The sequence below is a fragment of the Cylas formicarius genome, unplaced genomic scaffold, assembly GCF_029955315.1.
Source record: "Cylas formicarius isolate icCylForm1 unplaced genomic scaffold, icCylForm1.1 PGA_scaffold_7__23_contigs__length_41026272, whole genome shotgun sequence".
Classification (NCBI taxonomy): domain Eukaryota; kingdom Metazoa; phylum Arthropoda; class Insecta; order Coleoptera; family Brentidae; genus Cylas; species Cylas formicarius.
In genome coordinates this window covers 30,809,256-30,828,305 of record NW_026844352.1, presented here as the reverse complement: position 1 = coordinate 30,828,305, position 19,050 = coordinate 30,809,256, and the positions used below count along the sequence as shown (strand labels likewise).

Here is a 19,050-nt window from a genome sequence, read left to right as displayed (position 1 = left end):
CGGGTTTTAAAGGTGCGTACAGATCCATTAACTTGTGAATATTATCATTGAAAAAGGTTACCTTTTCGTCAATATTATCAATATCATATATGTTTCGCCACGGAAGCGACTGTAATTGGACATGTAAGAGAGTGAGATTAACATTCTTTAGATCCCTAAATGTACGAGGTGGAGCTTGCAAGTGCTGTCATTGTATATATCAATCGACTCTGCACCCGTTTCCACAACGGAGCAGTCCTCAGAAAGAATTATATTATCAGTTAGTATGAGTGTTGTATTAGAAATACGCACGTCAATAACTTGAACCAAACCGACACTCTCCAAAATACCGTTGTATGCTGTAACGATGGGGTTGTTTGGATTGAGAAGATCTAAATTAAAATCTCCAACACAGATCAATTTATCTGTTTGTGGTAAGACATCGATTAATATATTCTCAAATTCGTTGTGAAATAGGAGGTTTATAAACACAGTCGACAGAGAGACCTATTGCTGCGCCACAAGTGCATTTAAACTTTTGGATTATTTTAATTGCTGTTTGGTGCAAACATTGTTGTAAGTATATAATGACATTTCGTATTTGTCTTCTGGCTGCCATGTTAATCAGTTGTTTTCGTAGAATGGAATATTCATAACCTGAATGGTTAAACATTTGTCAGCTAGAAAATCTATTCTATTCAATAACAACGAAATTTGCTCCATGGGTGTATTAAAAACATTTAACTCCCTAGTATAGGTTTGGTTACTTTTAGTTCGTCCTCAGATAGTCTTTTAGTTAATTAGTCTTGGTTTTTCACGGCAGTTATCAAAATAACCTACCGACGTGGCATGACAAGTCCGTATCGTAGGATAGAGCATAAAGATTAAATAATTAAATATTATGATATCTTTATCTGGGTATAATAAAATCATCTTAGTACTGTTGAAGAATACTGTGGCACTAAATATCTACAAATTATCAATAATTACCCAAATAATCATTTTTTTACTCATTTGTCAATAGGATTTATGACAATAGGTTCTATGTTATCTAGTATACAAATTTAAGAATCTTCAATTTCAAAAATGTGCTGTACTGCATAGTTTCAGCTTTCAACAATAATGTAATTAATTTAATTTTTAATTAAATTTGTTATACTTGGTGCCACACACATGGGGTTAAATGTAAGTAAATCATATGGAGAAAAACGTAAAACTGTATACCCCATCTGCAAGCATTATTTTGGTGCTTTTTATAGCAAGAGGCTGAGGTAACTTACGTTTTGATAATTTTAAAAAGAGTTTTTAAAAATTTCTGCAGTTGAATCTTCACAATAGTCTATCTATAGTGTTTAATTTACCGCTTATTTTTTGTCTATTTGCTGTATTTAAATTTCATTTTACAAATAACTCTATGGAGAGTGGTGCGGCTAATAATTGTATTAGTTTCGTCTTCGTCTAGCGTCTTTTTCAGTTTATGCAAAGTAGGAACAATCTGGTTTTGATAAATGGAAATAAATTAATATGTAACATTATTTTTTAATTATTTTTTTTATTTAACTTTTAGTGCTTCGGTTGAATAATAACCAATCAATATAAGTAAAATGAAAGTTAAACAAAAATAGGAAACGTGACGTTTTTATAAAATAATACCCTTAGCCTATAATTAGCTTCAGTTGTGTAAATGTGTAAAATTATTTTTTAATTAAAGTTTTTTTGCATTTTATTACTTCGGTTGAATAATAATCAATCAATATAAGTAAAATAAAAGGTAAACAAAAATGGGAAACCTGACGTTTTTATAAAATATAACCCTTAGCCCATACTTGGGTTCAGTTACATAGGTAAAAATATTTCTTAATTAAAGTTTTTTTGTGCATTTTACTACTTCGATTTAATAATAACCAATCATAAGTGAAATGGAACTGAACAAAAATAGGAAACGTAACGTTTTGATAAAATATAACCCTTAGCCCATAATTGGCTTCAGTTCAGTGCATCTTAGGAGGGTCTACTGTTTGACTCTGCTTAATAGAAAACCGATGCGTCCTTAAAAATAGACGTGAGCATTTGAAAAATACCCACGAATTTTCCCTCAATATTATATAAATAAATTCGTTTGTTATTCCCTATACCGCCGCGGAGCAATAACTAATGTAACTCGATCGACTCGGATACCGATAAATTTCGAAAGTCGTTTTGTACTCAATTTTATTCGATAGCTGTGCCGCCGCTCTGCATTGAACCGCAAAAAGTGTTGGGCTAAAATAAAAATGTTTATTTGATAGAGTTTAAAAATTAAAAAAATTGCGCGAAGAAGAGCCGGAAGCTTTTACAGCCGAACCGGCCACTATTTTTTGCCGCGGCTTATGATTTATTAATATACACCGGGAATCTCAATTTCGCAACGTCGTGTACCTACTTAAGTGCTTATAATTCAGCGAGCCCGAAAGAAGCCAAAGCACCTGTTCCATAATGCACGGGTTTTTAACAAGTTTATTGTCGTACGCGTGGATATTGTTTAGCATTTATGACGACGCGGCGGCATCTCTTCGGGGATATAAAACGATAGAGGCGGTTAGAGCCGCCAATTCGCCAGCCGCGAAACTCAATTTGCATCGATGAACCTTTTCGGCATCTATATGGGGCTAGCTAGATAAGAGCGGGACGACGCGGATGCCCTTTTAAATTTTATATTTTTCTATTATCTCAGTTACTATCCGCGAATATACAGGGTGGGCCAAATTGCACGCTTTTGAATGGTAACTTTCCTTGCCTATGGACGCAGACGAAAACTAATATCTGCAACTCGATTTTCATAAAAATCATAATATTAAACACTGCAAATATTATGTTCCTGTTCCAGAGTTAAGGGAGTTTTTCTCCAATGTGCAACTAATCGAAAAAAAAAACTGTAAAATTAATACTCATATTATTAGTTATTATTAATTTATTGATTACACAGGTCTACAAAATTAAACTTTTTGATGTTTTTATTCTGACAACTAATTTAATGCAGTTTTGGTAGGCTGGTTTCAAAAATTCAAGTAAGTTTTTTTTGCAAATATTAAAGGAAAAAAAGATATTTCTAAAATAATTTATTTTTTTTTGTTCAGTAAAAAAGTGGAATCCTAATTAAAAAAGTGCCAAAAAAAAACTTTATTCTGACTTTTGTTACGTGAAACTTTTTTTTTACATCCAGCATTAGTCCGCCATCATCATTATGCTTGCTATCGCCGTTCCATCTCCTTAATGTCCTAGTGAAACCTCTCTCCCTTCGATAAGTGCTTCAAGATTTTCAGAAAAATAGTTCAAATGTGAAGACAGGAAATGCACTTTCAGACTCATAATTCAACCTAGACGATGAAAGTGTGTTCTGACGATATGACGTTTTCTAGTTTTTTTGGGGCGGTACTTAAACAGTGTGAGGAGGGCAGAACTTTTTACACCAAAATTAGCGTGGTATACGTATTTCACAAGAGAATTTAGTTTGGATTGACAGATATAACAAAAGTTATTTGAATTGTTTACACAAGTCTTCTTTCAATATTTATAAGTTCTAGAACACTAGAAATATGCAACAACGAAGACAACAGCCGTGAACACACTAGCACGACGACGAATACAACCTAAGTGCGCATAAGCAGGTGACAACGCTGTATTGACGCTTCGGCGCGAACTTTGTTGCTTTGTAGAGAAACCTATAATTATCCAGTGTTGACAAATCACTTTTAATTTCATAAAAATCATTTAAAAATCATGCCCAACATGGAACAAATATATTCACGTCATAGGTATGTAGATATATTAATAAAATAACATTTTTAAGATATAGAGAGATAGACGTTTTTTGGGAAAATAGCCACCAAAAATATACAAATCAGCAAACAACTTTCAAACATCAAAATCACTGTAGAGCTGTATAATCCAACAGAATTCTGGGATATTAAGCTAAATATCAATGTCGTTCGAAATATTAAAAGTCGGATCTGCAAGGCCTAAATTTTCATTCAATGTAATGAAATTTCGATTAAAAGACTGTATTGGGAGTTTGTCAGTTATATTTTGCATGACGAGAAAATATAAGTCAATGTTTCGTCACTAAATCGCGACATAATCGTAATGTTAACCTGGCTATCTATTTTTGGTATAGCCTTTACAACGCCTTTGACAACGTGAGTAATTTTTGAAGTCTTTAAATTTAATTTTTGGTACAAATTTCGGGCCATAAAATTGTTCAGAAACTGATTCTATTAATTACATTGTGTCGTAATCTTCCGAAAATGTTGTTAAGAGCGTGTCTTTTGGGCTATTGGTTGTAATACGAATTACAAATTTTAATTATTTAATTTAATTTTTAATTATTTTAATTAATTATTAAGTATTTTAATTATTTTAATTAATTTTCCATTTATGTGACAATTAACCAAAACTGCCCGTACGCAGTTGTTTTCGCTATTATTATTATTGTTCAAAAGTCTCTAGCAAAATATCAGGTATGATATTTTTTTTAAGGGTACCAGATTTATGAACATTGAACATATTGGTTTTCGTCTATCGCCTAGAGAATGGGACACTCTCTTTTTAGCAGGGCTCTAATTTTGGTTGTAAATACACATAATCGCTGTTATTAGCTTTGTTCCGACGATAGTCAGAATCCGGACTGTAAATTCCTATCACTCGACCGATTTTTTGACACGATGAATGTTTCTTGCCTGAGAGAAAATCAGTTGAGTGACAAGAATCTACAGTTCCAAACAGGTTTATGACTGCGGTTGTAACAAAGCTATTAGCAATGATAGAGTGGAACGGTTTCGCAATGATCATGAAATTTACCAAGCCATAAGCAGAATTTTCCTAGCTCGCTGTTCTTTTGAGATACAGGGCGCAACGAAACTACTGTTCACGGTGGGGGTCACAAAATGTATTATTTTCTTTTTTCCCCTATATCTCACAAATGAAGTGAGGTAGACAATTTTTCTTTACGGAATGGTAATTTTCACAAAAACCGCATCGCATTTACAACCGAAATTTTATACCGTACACAGTCTCCCATTTTCGAGACTGATTTCTCATGCTGTATTTATTTTTACAAATGTATATTATTTTTAACTGTGATTTAGAATAATGTATAATAATTTACGTTTTTAAACTAGTAGACTAATGGGTATTGAAAACAAAGCATATACCAAGGACCAAAGAAAACTTTGTGGCTCTGACATCCTCGGTCTTTCTCTTTAAAAGTTCTTTCCTTTTTCGGTGGCACCACTATCTACCAACCCTCGTAAAGGGGGAGCTTTTCCATGTCTTAATGCTTTTTAGAAGATACATTTTTTTCTTTTATTTTGTTGAGCACTGATAAAAAGCATTCAAAGGGATGATAAAAGCGCATATACCTAGGTATATTATTCTGTAGCGTTGACTTTACGATTATATCGCGACCCATTCCAAAAAGGCAGAGCAGAACAAATCAAAAAAGTTTCCGTCGCTTATTTAATTAGCTTCGTGTATCGATTCCCGACCGGTTGATGAAAATATGTAAAAACTTTACGAACACTATTTTAAAACTGGCTCACTTTTGTTTCGCACACTTTTCGAATGGGCATCGAGTTAACTATACACGCTCTCTCCTGGAAAAATGGAAATGGGTGAATTCTATCCCAATTTTAAAACGAAACTGTAGTCGGAACTTTGATCGTCGCTACATTTTTAAAATATTTAATGTTTAAAGTATTTTTCTACTCTCCACTCTCCAATGATGCACCGATCAAGTGTACTTTAGTGACGCGTTGTGAGCCATCAGATATTTATGTTTATGTTTCTGTTTATAATAATAATAATAAAAATATTAATAACAGTTTCCCTATTCAGCTAAGAGGACAGTCACAAGAATAATTATCAAAGGTGGTGGTCTACAACACAGTTGCTCATACAACCACCCGATACATCCGAGTTTTGAGAAAAGAAAAAAAATCAACAACCGAACAAAGATATATCCATGTAGGTACATGTAAAGTAAATCGGTTATGTTAAGCCGTCTTAAAATCATAAAAGCGGCAATGGTTAGAACACCTCTGATATCAGCTACAAGTTATATAAAAAGTTTAGAGGCCAGATGAGAAAAGCAATGTTGAAAGCAGGTAGTGCGATGTTTAGGAACTCTGAATTGCTCGCAATGCCTAGTTTGTCTTTCATACATATTTGCACAGATTATAAGTTTCTCAAACAAATATGGTGTTCTCGAATTCTGAAAATTTTGTATAGCGAACGACAGAAATGAATTTCAAGCCTCTCTGTGACTTTGAACAATTTCGAATCTGCAAAGGCATGATAAAATCTCAAACCTGAATTTTGCACTATTTGCAGTGATACAATAATTAATACTTGAAAATTCTGATTTCATATTTTTATCTAACACATCTTTATGCACATATAAAAGTTTCAGTTTGTAAAAGCACTTTTTCAGAATATCCGATACATGACTTTAAAAAGGGTAGGGCATAATCATAATAATCATAATCCTAAATTTTTACCTAATTTAATAGGAGTGACACTAACTCCCATTGAGTTTTATTCTGGAATTAGAGAGGTTACCAAGCTCAACGTCCAAAAATAACCAACTGCGTTTTGGAGTTATTAAGCATTAATCTATGAGTAGTGTAACTTCTATTAATCATCTAAAGATCCTTATTGAATTTGAAAGCAGCAGTTTCGTAATAGTCCAGTTTGAAGGAAATATACAATTACGTATCGTCAGCATATTGATGTATTGAACAGTGTTTAATGAATATCGAAAAGTCACAGATGGATAAAGAGAAAATAGTATCACACAATAACGCGATTTACCACAAACCGAAACTCAATTTTACGTACTCGACGCGCGTTTCGCCAACCAAGTTGGCATCTTCAGGAGAAGATTAAAACTGGAAGTAATTATTCAAGTTTGAAATAAAGTCATTTAAATCCATGCAAGTTGTATCAAAAACCGCGAAAACATCGTCGACGTATCTATACCATATCCTAGGAAAGTACTCGAAATTTTCTTCAAAATAATGCATGAAAAGTTCAGCCAGGAAAGGAGATAGACAATCTCCCATGGCCGTGCCATTTTGTTGTTCATAATAGTTGTTATTATATAGAAAAATATTTTGACTCATGCAAAGCTTTGTCAGAGTGATAAGCTCTTCAATTATATCTTTACTGTAGTTATTATACTCGAGTAATTTCCTGAAGTATTCCAAAGTTTCTGGTATAGGTACGCTTGGAAATAATGAGAAAACATCAAAAGATACATAAAGTTCATGTTCATTCAGCCTTACGTCTTTGATTTAACCAATAAACTCTTGCGAGTTTTTTACAGAAAAATTTCCTTTTGAGTTTTAATCTTCTCCTGAAGATGCCAACTTGGTTGGCGAAACGCGCGTCGAGTACGTAAAATTGAGTTTCGGTTTGTGGTAAAACGCGTTATTGTGTGTTAGTGCAGTGCCGAAGGTTCCAGTCAAGAGTTTGAGAAAATAGTATGCCCCAATATGCTACCCTGACCTTGAGTTACGGGCACCAGCTGTGAAGCTTCATTTTGCTAACACAACACGCTGAAATCTATTTGAAAAATACCTTTGGAAGAAAGAACCGGACAACTATTTTCATTTTTATTGTAAGCGTGAATCGGCTAGGATCTGAAAAACTGAAGCAGTGGTGTACCCTAAATCCAGATTGGGTAGCGGAAAGAACACGGCAACGCCCTCGCCCCTACCGGTACGATCCCTTCTAACAAGATCAAAACCATTTATTGACACCCCTCCGTTTGAAAAGTCTGGTCTTAACTACGTTTCAAAAAGAATGTAATGAGCGCTTTTTCCAATGTTATAACCCGGTAAAAATATAAGTACCTAAGTATCTGGCTCAAATCTTATTTAAAAATACGAAAGAAAAGGAATTTACTTAGATTTGTATCAATACATAAATCACACATTCATTATTCAAGTTATACCGAGAGACATGTAGCGTAAACTGGACTTCTAAAGGAAAAAAAAAGAAAAGGAAATCATCACTTTAAGCTAAACAGTAAAAAAGGACATAAATAATGAACTAAGAACCCATGAGAACAAAAACAAGTTCGCAAGGCCTGAAAAAAAAAATGGACTACACTTAACTTTCACAGATACTCAATAGAGTTGACAAAAACTTCCTTCCTCCCGAAGGCTATGCCTTATCTTGTCCATATTCTTTCTTATAACCCTGATGGTGTAAAAAAGTAGAAAATAACAACAGCATCCACCTTGTCCCGGAACCGTAAGCTAATATTAAAGGAAGTAAAAACAATTAAGAGGTTTACTCCTTCTTGAGCTGGGTTACAATTTTAAATATAAAATGTTTGGAGGAAATTTATTTACTATAATTACATTTATATATTTCTTTTAATTACATTGGACGTAAATAAATATCCTCCAAAGTTTAAACCCAGCTCAGGACGGTGTAAACCTCTAATGAGTTTTCACTTCCTTCATATTAGTGTACGATATCTGCTCAGGGATGTTGTTTTAATTTTCTGTATTATAAGTGTTAACTGAAGATGAGCACTTGAGTGTTGGAAACATCGGATCACGTATTGACGCCATTTTAGAATAGGGCAAGGTTGTTTCGTATCCCTTAAGATTAGAGATGGGCTATTTATAAAATAATAAATAAATAAAAAAAATAAATGAAATAAACTAAAGAGTTTTAATTTATTTGTATCACTATTACAATTAGACATTCAAAAATTAGAAATTTATTATTATTATTTATTTATGTTGTATTAGATAAAATAAGAATATTGAGGATATAACGGCTCAGTATATTTTATGCATTTTCTTAAGATGTACAACAAATTGGTCATCACTGCTCCTACAATGAACGAGTGCCCTTACTGGCGGTTACTTACAATTATTTATTTAATTGTTAACAATAGTAGCAAAACCGATCAAAACAGAATACCAATTTGGCGAGCAAAGAATTTTTTCTTCTAACTTCTATAAAGATATAAAAGTTATTAAAAAATTAGTTTTCGCTGTTCGTCGAGACGCCATTGGATTGGGTATCATATAATAACGCTGACAATATGCAACAAAATAGGCAAAACATATACGAGGTGTGTTCAAAAAGTAAGGTGACTTATAAATTATATCAAAAATTATTTATTTATTTATTAAAATTAATGTTGTCCCCTTCAAATTAATCCCTCAAGATATAATACACTTGTGCCAACGTTTCTTCCAATCCCCGAAGCACTTCTGGTAAGCACTTTCTGGTATAGCCTTGAGTTCGTTCGGCGAGTTTTTCTTTATCTCCTCGATCGTTCCAAACCTCCTACCTTTCGTGGGTTTCTTGAGCTTTGGGAACAGGAAAAAGCCGCAGAGGGCCATATCCGGTGAATATGTTGGCTGAGGCATGACTGTGGTTTTGTTTTTGGCCAACAAGTTAGACACAAGCAACGATGCGTGAGCAGGTGCATTATCCTAATGAAAAATCCATGAATTGTTTTCCCACAATTCCGGACATTTCCTTCGTATTGCTTCTCGCAAACCATGCGAGCTTGTGGTAAGAACTCTTGATGTACTACAAAAACAATAAGCAAAATCTTCACATTTAATAGAACGTGCTTTTTTGATACGGTTGCACTTTGGTTTTGACGTTTTAACCATATATCCATGATTCGTCACCAGTTATGACCTTTTTGAGCATATCAGGATCATCATCGACGTCGTTTAACAGCTCTCGAGCGATGCTACTTCGACGGTCCTTGGTGAAAATTAAGCAGTTTCGGAACAAATTCTGCTATTACACGTTTCATGCCCAACTCCTCTAATAGTGATTCAATGATTTTTCAGTACCATTTCGTTTACTTCTTCATCAGTTATTGCTGATGCTGCGACGTCCGGAGCGAGGTTCGTCATCAGCGTCTTCTCGACCATCTTGGAACAGCTTGTACCACTTATAGACATTTTTTTTGTTCAAAGTAGATTCACCATTCATTATCAACATTTCAAGTGTTTTGCAGCACTGTATTCCATTTTTTTACAAAATTCAAATTCTTTGTTCCATTTTTTTACAGCAGAAATTCGCCGAGCACACAAAACAAGTCTAACGCTTCTCTCTCACAAAAATAGTAAACGTGCAAGCTGGCTGAAACTTCGAACATGTTAGGGATATGTATACCAACATATCAAAAAAAGATATCGAAGGTCGAATATACGTAGCCCGTTCAATTACAAAAGTCGCCTTACTTTTTGAAGACACCTCCAATTAGATTACTATAAAAAACGAATTTTTACAAAAAAAAAGTAACACCCATTTTGGAAGTGACATCCAGAATAAAATTTGTATTACATTTTCTTAGGAAATTGTTATAAATAAGCACCTTCATTTTAAGAACGAAGTTTGGAAACATATTTCATAAATAAATAACATACTTATCTCGACTGAAATGAAAGATTTACATTTATGGCGCAAAAACCTCGGGACTTCAGTTTCACAAATTTTCAAAATACGCGTCGGATTAAACGGCGGCAACAGGCATAACTTAGAGGCACGTCAAAAACATTTTGCATTTTGCCGCGCTGATTTATGTTATTTGAAATTGGATTAAGCGAATTTCATTCTTTTGATTTGTTTTCGGGCCACGGTAAGTGTTGTATTGATTGATTCGGTTTTGCGCCGGATTCTGATTACTATGTTTGCTCAATCAGAACGTTTTGAGTCCCGTAAATTGCCGGCATTCGACTGTGACAAATATGTACTTTTAGGTTTATGGAAATTTTATACGGAATTTTAAAATTGTGTTCGAGCCAATTTAGAGCCGTGTGCGCTCTCGCACAAAATCTCTCTGTTGCGGAAATTATCGAAAGGCTTCAAAATTCAAAAATTTCACTGTAAAGAAATTTTTACAATTGTAAAAGTGGTTTGCCATGAAACCTAATTCCACTACAGGGTGTGCTCTTTTTTAGTAATTTATATTAGATATATAAAGTAATGACTTTCAGGTGTTCTTCCGAAATAAGCTCTAGTTAAAGTTTGAGGAAAGCAGATCATTATTTCAGTTGGATCCATGCGGCAATTGTAATAAATATTATTGAAGAGAAAAAACCACCGCTCTTAATATCTCCATGTCATTTAGGCAGGGCTTCTTAAAATGTGGGTCGCGACCCCCAGGAGACTACTGAAAGGGGGTCGCAAAGATTTGATACTTTTCAATCATTATAAAAAAAATTTTAAAATTAGTATACACACTACGTACAAATATAAATACAAATAAAAATCATGCAAAATACTATTGTAGTTTTATTATAACTATTTTTTGAAAAAAGTGGCAATGCAAAACTGTTATGTAGGGCCTATAAATAAAAATATGGAAGTAGCATTTAAAATAATAAAAACAACGCGCTCCTCGATTTTCAACTGAACGTTCGACATTGATGTCTTTCCGCCGGCGTCAGTGTTTGCAAGATTACTTAGTGATTATAAGTACCCAGACGCCGCGTCGCCTTACAGCTTACACATACAATACGGAAGCATAATCAAGCTAGGCTAGGCGAATCGGCATATTATTTTTATAAAAGAATAATAAAAAAAATTAAATGAAAGCTTCTTTTTCGGCGTCTTTGTGATACGGTGCCTTTGTGCGCTGCACACTTTGAACACGCCATGCGTCGGGGTTGATCTGATCGTAATTTGTTGTCATTGCACTGGTAAAGATTCGAGTGTAGTTATTTTTCTGTTTGTACTACAGTTTGGACTCAGCTTTGTCTTCGTAGTGACATGTGTGTATTTACTGTGTAATTTTCAGTTGGTGTTTTTAATTATTACGTTAAAGTTCAACTACATTTTGTTTAATCATTTATTATTATTTAACCACCATGGATAAATGGCTAATTAAAATTGCAACTAATAAGTCAGCCACGCCGTCACAACCAAGTTGCAGTGCTTCAAATCCGACTTCTAGCAAAACAAAAAAAAGAAAATATGACGAATCATATTTGCAGTATGGCTTCACATGCTCTTCTCACAACAATGAAGAACAACCAGTGTGCTTAATTTGCAAAGAAGTTTTGGCTGCAGAAAGCATGAAACCATCAAAACTGCAACGACATTTGAATACTAAACATGCAACGTTATCAAAAAAGCCAATAGAATATTTTGAGCGTCTTTTGCAAACATCAAATAAATTAAAGAACACTTTGGAGAAGTATGTTACTTTGAATGATAAAGTTTCGTATTTGATAGCAAAAACGAAAAAGCCTTTTACTATTGGAGAGCAACTTTTACTACCTGCAGCTATAAGAATGTCTGAAATTGTTCATGGAAAATAGTATGCTGCTGAAATTAGTAAAATTCCATTATCAAATGACACTGTGTCCAAAAGAATTTCAGACATTAGCAATGATCAATTTCAACAGCCTCTTATGAGGCTTAAAGACAGCTCAAAGTTTGCAATACAACTGGACGAGTCGACAGACATTTCAAAAATGGTACAGTTGTTACTTTTTGTAAGATATATTTATGAGGGAAGCATTCATGAAGATATACTGTTTTGTCGTCCTCCGGAAGGTCATACTCGTGGAAAAGATATATATAAAAAAGTAAATGAGTTTTTTGAAAAAGAAGGATTAAATTGGAAAAATTGTGTTGGTGTGTGCACGGACGGTGCTGCAGCAATGACCGGACAAGATCTTGGTTTTACAGCATTTGTTAAAGCTGGAAATGATCATATTACATTTACACATTGTATGATTCACCGAGAGGCACTTGTTAAAAAAATTGTACCAGAATTAAACACTGTGTTTTTTGATGCAGTCAAAATCATTAACTTTATTCAAAGTCGAGCACTTAATAGTCGATTGTTTAAAAATTTGTGCATTGATATGGATTCGGATTATACAAGTTTATTGCTACATGCTGAAGTTAGGTGGCTATCAAGAGGTCGAAGTTTGAAACGATTATTAACTTTAAAAGATGAAGTTCTTATATTTCTAACAGAGCAAAATTCTAATTTGGCCGATTATTATGACGATAATTTATGGCTTCCCAAGCTATGCTATTTGGCAGATATTTTTGATAAAATCAATGATATGAATTTATCAATGCAGGGAGTCTGCGTTAATATGTTTATGTTAAAAAAAAACTTGAGGCCTTTGTTAAAAAAATTCTTATATGGAAGAACAGAGTGGAAAGTGGATCGCTCGAAATGTTTCCATTTACTGACGAGTATATAATTAGTAACAATATTTCAAAAAAAAAGATACTCCTATAACAAAAATTATAGTTAATCATTTGAAGGATATGGAAGTTTACATGCATAGGTATTTTCCCAATGATATCGATACACAACAATGGATTTGCAATCCATTTTCAATTGAAATGGAAGAAATTAATTTTTTAAATTTAAAAGCACAATAAGAATTTGCCGAATTAACTACCTTGCGACTCAGATTTTCTCAAGTGCCTGTGCATGAATTTTGGATAGAAATCAAATCAGAATATCCCCTACTATCGGAAATGGCAATGAACAAATTACTTCCATTTTATACAACATATTTATGTGAATCAGCCTTTTCCACATTAATTTACATAAAATCAAAATACCGTTCAACTTTAATAAACGTTGAAAATTTATTACGATCTGCACTAACTCAAATTGAGCCTAGATTTAATTATTTGTGTAAAAATAAACAATCACATCCATCACGTTAATATTGTTTGATGTTAATTATATGTTTTTATTAAAAAAATTGTTACAAAAGTTTATTTTTTCTATTGAATAAATATATATAGTTTTATGTCATTCTATTTATTGTTTTTTATTACGACCGATATCCCGTCAACGTTTCCAATTATATATATGTAAAATGAATGGGTACGTATTCTTTAATCCTTATTTTATTTACATTGTACGGTTAATACATATCTCATTGTATGGAGGAGGGGGTCGTTTAAAATTTCCTAAGCTTGAAGGGGGTCGCTATATAAAAAAGTTTAAGAAGATTTAGAGGATATTCCACCACTTGCTTTTTTTTATTTCCTCTCGCGATCTAATGTAATAAACGACTTTACTACTATTAATAAATAAAACAGAAAAAGACAAAAATGATTTAGCAATGCTTAATTATTACTATGAAAATTTCTTTAACTATTTTTTATTTACATTATCGTCCTTAACCCAACTAGATTAACTTAGGGATTTTAGTAGTCGTAGTATTATTTTAACCATATTAATGACTTTTTATATTAAATGTAATCTTTTTAAAATATCAACTCTTATTAAAAAAAAAATTTACAATTAAATCATTGATTTTGATGGAAACGTACATGCGTAATCTCAGTACTTCAACGGACTTAGACAATACTCCACTCAATATTAATTAAAATAAAAAACTAGTAATTTCATAATTAATCAATAACAAGAATCGCTATTTAACAATATCATAGTATTGACAAGTTCTTTTCCATTGGAAAGAAACAAAAAATCGGATAAGTTTTGGTTATATTTTTTTCAAATCTTCACTCAAAGTAAAGTATATAATTTACTGTGACAAAATCAACGGGAGACGATCTCGAATAGATCGCAGTCATTTGTAATGCTTTGACAGCCTCCGCTCTCTAGTGATTTATTCTCGTCAATTCCGAACCGAAACTCCACCTTATCGAGCATATTTTTTCTGGCAATCGGCGACGACGTTTTTCAGCGATTTGAAAATATTCCTGGCGGCGTAAGAAATATCCTTTAAGGCCCTTTATAAAGTACACCTTCACTTTTCTACGACCTTTTGTTTTCATTCTTTGATTAGTCCTACTCGACGTATAGCATTTTAATATATTATACAGGGTGGCCCAGGGTTAAACCGTCAAACGCCTAAAATAGTTTTTTCAGGTAAAAAGAAGACTTTTTTTACTATAGACATATGGCCTAACTTGTCCTAATGGTTTTTTATTAATCATTCAATTTTTTTTTTTTAATTTGATTAAGCTTGAAAACCTAATTTGCAGTAATAAACGAATTCTTTTAACGGAATTACAATAAAAGTGTTGGCACTACAGAGGGTAATCTAATTGATATTTATAGGAAAATTATGCTACTGTTTGTTTGTATCTTTAATATTTTTGTACATATTTATATTTTATATTTTTCAGGTAAAACTATTTAAAATACACATTTTTGCCATTTCTAGTTCTTTCGCAACATTTCCAAAAAAAATTAAAACGGTTTTCGTACATGTTCTTAGACCACTTAAATCACTAATGAAACATTCAAGGAAAAGCAATGCTAATATTTAAAAAATGTGAAACCCTCTGGGTCCCTCGTCAATAAAAATGTCAAATTTTATCAAAATCAGAGAAACAGTTTTTGAATAATTAATAAACAAAATGATTTTTTACAAAAACTTTGACACCCTGTATCTCGAAAACAAATCCAGATATATTTATGGGAAAAGTCTTATTTTTACCTGAAAAACTGATCTTAGACGTTTGGAAGTTTATCCCTGGTCCACTGCGTATATTATAGATACCAATACTATGTTTCCTAATTCCATTACAGCAAATTCTAGCAAAACATGTATGAAAACCTCAAAAAGTATGTAAATTGTAAATTTTATTGTATTAAAAACAATATTAATTACTTAAATTATTGGTAAAAAGTTCATAAACTTAGAATATTGTGTGCTGAAGGCATCGCAATCAACAAAATATAATTATCGAGAAGATCAGCAATACGGGAATGACAGTGGCACTTTATGTAGAGAAGAAACGAAGCAAACAAATTGTTCAAAAGAAGATGCTTGCATGAGCCATTGGGCTGGTGGACTGGACGTAAAAATGTCCCCATTTTTTGCCCAGCTCGCTGAAAACAAAAAAAAACGTGCAAGCCACACCAAAAAATAATTTCTAGCAAAAAAAAACGGTATTGATGATTTTTGATTTACGCCACAACGAAACGGCCTTTTTGCGTATAAATCTCGGGATGTACGTGCGGTTTTTACCGTAAGAGCAACTCAATTTATATTTCAATTATTTTCGGCGATGACAGATTTTTCGAATATTTTCATTCGATCGCTATTCATTCGTACTTTGTTTAACAGTCGTCGGCCAGCACCCAATATATGTCAACAAATCCCGTTCGATATATTGCACATGTCATAACATTCATCAAACAAAAAAATGTTTTTATTTGCTGGACGGCTTTCTATTGAAAATAACAATTTTCCGCGTCCGTTTTTTGCACATATGCATGCGTGTGAAGTCGCAATAATAGTGTAAAAATCAAAATGCTTGTTTAACAGCCCGCAAATTGTTTGGTTTTAAATCAAATTACCTTTTTGTGTCGGTCGGCGCGGACTGTTGAATGTGGGTATGATGCTCAACGAAAAAGTGTGTCAATTTAACACAATAAAAGTACACTAGAGTACACAGTAGAGAAGGGATTAAAACGCATTTCAATCCAGCGCAAAAGTTAAAATGTAGTAAGCTAAGGGAAGGAAGACAATAATTTTTGGTGATAAATAAGGTTATTCAAAACGCGCTCAAAAGTGACAATTTTTCTTCTTTAATTTAGATTATATAGATTGTATCACTGTTACAATAATAATACGAATTGGCATTTTCCGTTAAAACTGCGTACATATTATTTTAAAGGGGATAAAAATTTTTGATTACTAGCCCTGCGCCATAATAATAAACTATGACTACTATTAATGATTTCATATCATTGAAGATAATTTGGACAAAAATGCTTTGCGAGTGTGCTGAATAACTTGTTCTATCAATTAAGGCTTCTTAACTTTATCATTACAGGTATATTGATCAAACAGTTGGAAACAAACCTCTTTTGTGTAAAGTAAAAACATTTTACTAAAACCAACCTAAACAAATTTGATTAGCGTGGCGGTGAAACTAGACTGAGGTACATTTACTTACCCATCTATTTGAAGGCCCCGACAGAGCTGCGGTGCATGTTATTCTATGTTAGTTAAACAGAAGGTATTAGGTATGGGAAACAGTTAAGTTGGAAACTTGCTAAATGAATTTGTCTGGGTTGTGCCTTCCTCTAATAATCTATTTTCAATAGATTCTGGATACACTGCAATTTTAAAATGGCGATTTTGTAACAGACGGACGCAGTCTAAATTGATTCTACTGTAAAAAAGATCTGATTGATCAAAAATACTTCGACTTCAAAGAATTATCGTTGAATATAGTTTTCAGGTTTTTACATATAGCTATTAGATATTAAGGGCTACGGTGAAAATTGATGTTGTTAAATTTTCATAGAGATAGGAATAATCCTTCGCGCATGTGTTCAAATTTCAACCACTGAATTTCAGTTTGGCTCACTTTTTTTTGTAAAGAAAAACATTTAACGAGATCAGGGTTTATTTTGAGATTATGCTGCATGTTGGTTGTTGAATGCCGCAAGGTCATTGGTTAAAAGCGAGAACCTAGATCTCGCGCATGCGGATGTTTTTTTTTTCTTCACGAGTTCCTGTATTGTCAGCATTAGGCACTGCCTCCTACATCTCTATATCGGTCTTTATCTATTCGCTAATTAAGAATCAGACATTTAATTTTTTTTTTCTTAAAATTAATATATTTTATAATATTTTGTATGAACCTCATTTAAGCTATGCTTACATACGTACAAGAGGAACATCTTGATGTGAATCTAAATCGTCGAACAATCTGTGAATTTGCTAACGGCCTTTTTTCCTGAACTGTTAATTTTTCACCATATGCATTAACCAGATCGTGGCTGACTATGGAATATTTTTTCTACAAACATAAAGTGTAAAACTTGTGAATATATTGCTGAATGTTGAAGCTGTAGAGAACTTTAAATTTACATCGTCTTTATTTGACTGAATTATACAAAGTTTCAGACAGATGGATCACCGTCCATTTTTAAGTATAAACTAGACTAATTAGGAAGACTACTCCGCTTGTATCCCATTTTGGGCTGTCCACGGATGAACACCTTAATGAGATTAAGTCAAATAAAAAAATGGAAGTATTTTAAAATAAATAATATGCTTAGTTTAACGAGAGAGGTTAAAAAATAGCATTTCGCAACTAAATACAAAAAAAATTATTAACTAAATGAGAACACCATTCGCCGCTTATATATTTTGGCCACAGGTATTCATGATTGATATATATTAAATTATTAAGCAATTAAGTATATTCGCAATATCGTAATTGGAGTTTATTTTATTATATCTATGTGGCGCACTAAAATATAAATTAACCCGGAGCGTATTAAATTGGTGTCAGGTGTTGGACTAATAACTAATTTGATTAGCCATTAGTCAAGCTCTCTTTTCCTGCACAATGTTTTTCCTTTTTACTCAAATGTCTATAAAATTATTCTCAAATTATTTAGATTAAGAATATTACGATATATCAAATTAGTTTGAAATGTTCAAATTTTAAAAGAACTCGAAAAAAATTGACAACTCTTCGATATGTCATGCCAAAATGTAATTAATAAACGTTTAACTGCAATATTTGTCTAACAAACTCGCAGTATTTGACTATCTTCGTATGATATTTACCGCGACGGATGAGAATCGAAATAATATATAAACAGCATTTAATAACTTCCCATCTTGAAATTATAGCTGCATGTTTCACGTATGGATCACGTTCACTGCATCCGTGTCGGTCTGATGGAATATATTAACCCCGGCAGTTGTATTTGGCATATGTCTCGAGTTTATTTTATGCGTTTTGTTTGTATTGCATCGTTTCAGAACGGGGATAATTTTGGCAAGTTTGTTAAGTACATCTTAGTTTTGGTGGGTAAATATAACCAAGCAACTTCAAAGAAGAAAGACGATTTTGGTATTATTTGGAAAAATTGGAAATAATATTTTATAAAATTAGAAGGCGGCGTATACAGTATACAACTGATTTTACATTCAAGTTTTTTTTCACGGACGTGACACTATTGAAACTGAAACGCCAAATAATCAAATAGAAGTAAACAAACACATTTTTTAATAACAATGAAATAAAAAAATGAGTAAATGCAAAATTATATGCTAG

The 19,050-nt window shown here is 32.8% G+C and overlaps 1 protein-coding gene across 6 annotated transcripts in view; it reads right to left on the bottom strand.

Annotated features, from left to right (window-relative positions):
- LOC132704680 (carbonic anhydrase-related protein 10) overlaps positions 1-19,050 on the bottom strand; it is a 259,358-nt gene that overhangs the window by 212,945 nt on the left and 27,363 nt on the right. The window lies entirely within an intron of this gene.